Consider the following 3,948-nt stretch of genomic DNA (forward strand, 5'->3'; position numbering starts at 1 on the left):
ACAATGACACACCCACCAAAGAGACCCAAGACATGTAGCCAGAGTGACTGTGCAGAAGTCATTGAAAATGCAGTTACAATCACAATCTTCCAACACCAAAAAGGTTTTATGGGAGTTACTATGGTCAGTGAAGTATAACACATCTTGAACTGGAAAAAAAAAAAAAATCTGCCTTAGGAAAAAAAGCTGCTTTTTGGACTGCCATGTGGAAATCATTCAGAAATATTTAAGTTTTTCAAGAGGCATTTGATTCATTCATTCTGTTTTTCAACAAATGTGTGGGGAAAGTAAGAATAATTGCTAATATTTATTGAGCATTTTCTATGTGTCAGATACTGTTCTAAGTACTGAAAAATGATAACATAATAGGAAGTGGATAATGCATAAGATCTCCACCTAAGTGAACTTCCCAGGTGGCTCAGTGGTAAAGAATCCACCTATCAAGCAAGAGATACACGTTCAATCCCTGTGTTGGAAAGATCCCCTGGAAGAGGAACCACCAACCCACTCCAGCATTCTTTCATGGGAAATCCCACGGACAGAGGAGCTTGGTGGGCTAAATTCCATGGGGTTGCAAAAGAGTCAGACACGACTTAGCAACTAAACCACCACCACTTCCACCTCCACCTAAGTAAACTGAGGCACAAAGGGGTTAAATTATTTGCCCAAAGTTACAAGGTAAGTGATGAAACCAGCTACTCACCAGGTGCAAGGCATTTTGCCAGAGACTGAGGATACAAAAGTAATAGTATTTAATCCTGTCTTTACAACAATTATATTCAAGTGAAAAAGTCAGTCAAAAAGAGTAAACAAATAAAATTATTTCAAATAAGCACACAAAAGGAATAAGCGTCTGCCTGCAATGCAAGAGACCTGGGTTCAATCCCTGGGTCAGGAAGATCCCCTGGAGAAGGAAATGGCAACCCACTCCAGTTTTCATGCCTGGGGAATCCCATGGACGGAGGAGCCTGGTGGGCTACAGTCCACAGGGTTGCAAAGAGTCGGACACGACTGAGTGACTTCACTTCTTCACTTTTGACAAAGTGGTTGTTATGGGCTAAACTGTGTCTTCCTCAAAATTCATATGTTGGAATTCTAACCCCTAATATTTCCAAATGTGACTGCATTTGGACACAGGGCCTTTAAAGAGGCCACTAAGGTAAAATTAGGTCATATGAGTGGGGAACTAATCTAGTATGATTGGTGTCCTTGTAAGAAGAGAGATTAGGACACAATCAGTCAAAGAGAGATGAGGTTGTGAAGATATCTAAAGAAGATAGCCTTCTGTAAGCCAAGGAAAGACGACTCCAAAAGAAACCAACTCTGCTCATTCCATGATCTCAGACTTCCAGCTATTAGAACTATGAGAAAATAAATTTCTGTTAAGTCACCCAACCTGGGGTACTTTGTTTTAGCAGTGCTAGATAAGTAAGTAAGTGTTAATTGCTCAGTTGTGTCTGACACTTTGTTACCCCATGGACCGTAGCCTGCCAGGTCCCTCTGTAGTGCCACTGTTCTTTGTAACACTATTTACAAAGCTAGGACATGGAAGCAACCCAGATGTCCATCAACAGATGAATGGATAAAGAGGCTGTGGTACATATATACAATGGAATACTACTCAGCCATAAAAAGGAATGCATTTGAGTCAGTTCTAATGAGGTGGATAAACTACAGCTTATTATACAGAGTGAAGTCAGAAAAAGAAAAACAAACATTGTATATTTACACATATATATGGAATCTAGAAAGATGCTACTAATGAGCCTATTTGCAGGGCAGCAGTGGAGATGCAGACATAGAGAACAGACTAATGGATGAGCTATGAGGAGGGAGGAGAAGGTGAGATGAATGGAGAGAGTAGCATAGAAGCATATACCCTACCATACATAAAATAGATAGCTAATGGAAATTTGCTGCATGACTCAGGGAACTCAAACTGGGGCTCTGCAACAACCTAGTTGGGTGGCAAAGGGTGGGAGGGAGGTTTAAGAGGGAGGGGGTATATGTACATCTAAGGCTAATTCATACTGATGGATGGCAGAAATCAAACCAATATTATACAGTAATTACCTTTCAATTAAAAATAAATAAATTACCAAAAAAAAAAAAAAAAAGAATGCTGGAGTGGGTAGCCATTCCCTTCTCCAGGGTATCTTCCTGACTCAGGGATCAAACCTGAGTCTCCTGTATAATAGGCAGATTCTTTGCCGTCTAAGCCACCAGGGAAGCCCATAGCAGTCCTAGAAAACTAACTAAAAAAGAAAGAAAACCAACACAATGATCAAAGAAAGTCTCTCATTGAAGTGAGCATATTTAAAGTTAGGACTTGCAGAATGACAAAAATAGAAGAGCGCTCCGAATAGAGGAACTCTTTATTGACTTTGGCAGTCAATAAGAAATTTACTTGTTTTTTAAAAAAATCCAAATGCTGGCATTGTTCAGAAAAATTTAACAGGTTTAATTGTTATAAAGTTGAACTGCTGAAAACTTGTTCAATAAACCATTTTGACTTTCATTAATGCTTCATGTCTCTGAATTTATATTAAAAATTCGCACACAAATGAAAATGGAAAAACTGCCAATACCTTATTTTGTAATCATATACTTAGGTAATTGTGAACCCATGGGAAAAAAATTCTCACCTTGAGGTGAGAATTAAAAGCTTCAAACATTGTTCTCGTTTCAGGAGTAAGTCAACATAGCTCCTTCACTGAGTGATTATTCACAAAACACTTTATAATTTGGAAGTTTTTACAACATTACAATATTATACTCAAGCCTCATCCCAATTACAGGAAGCAGGTACTAACAGCTTCACTTTATAGACAGAAACTAAAGCACCAGAGATGGGAAGTGAGGTCACACAGTAACACCGGAGCCAGAATTTGCATCTCGTTTCTCTGAGGCCAATGCCAACATTGTTTCCACTATACCAAAATCTCATCCTAACCACAAACACACCAATTTGGTAAAAGGGCTCTGTGACTCAAGGCCAGAAATACCCAGGGAAAGGCAGATTAAGAGCTGAGAAACAATAAACAGAGTAGAGAGTTCTTCTGGAAGAGTGCTTTTTTTCATCTCTTCATGTTTCACATCCCTGCCTCCAAACCCTCCTCTTCTTGTCTTCAATAGTGATGGTGCTATATTACGGGTTTTATTGGTTGTTAAAATTTGTTTTCATGAATAAGATATGTTACTTATTTTGATTTCCCCTTTACTTTGGGTAGATCCATGAGTTCTCTGCAAAATGGCTTTGAGTTTAACTATGGCTTTTGCAAAAAGGAACCTCAACAACTACCTACACTGCTTGCCAGCAAGGCATGGGAAGTAGGACAGGCAAGGAAGCTTTCCATATAACACACGTGTTCTAAGTCCAAAATTACAATAATTAGAGATGGCAAAGACTGAGCACTCTATCTCCAGGAAGGTCGATGAAAGATTATGAAAATGTTTAGTCTAGGCCTGTTCCCATTCTCCTAATACCACATAAAGTGAACAAACCATATATGCTTTTGCTATCAGGCTACTGTATAATCTAATCAAATATAGTTTTAGCATACTTCTGCAATGTCATGACCCATGACTCTATCATATTTCACAATCAGCTCTTCCCACCAAAGCATCTGGGAATCTGAATGCACAAACAAAACACACTGATGATCTATCAAAAGTTATTCAAAAAATATTTTGAGGGTCTGTTATGGAGAAGGCCCTCTATTATCATTGTGAAGGTTATAAAAAACAGTTAAAAATAAGACTAACCCTCATGATGAATGTAAAATTCTAACAGAAAAATGTCATCTTTACCTATAAGTATAATTCAAGACAGAATTTGTAAATTGTGGGAAAAGGGTTGAGAATGAAAAAAGGAGTTGACATATAAATGTGAGCATTAGTGATCCTTTTGTGGAAGAGAAAGTACTTATACTGGGTTAGGATTTTAAC

The sequence above is a fragment of the Ovis aries genome, chromosome 1 (assembly GCF_016772045.2).
Source record: "Ovis aries strain OAR_USU_Benz2616 breed Rambouillet chromosome 1, ARS-UI_Ramb_v3.0, whole genome shotgun sequence".
Taxonomy (NCBI): domain Eukaryota; kingdom Metazoa; phylum Chordata; class Mammalia; order Artiodactyla; family Bovidae; genus Ovis; species Ovis aries.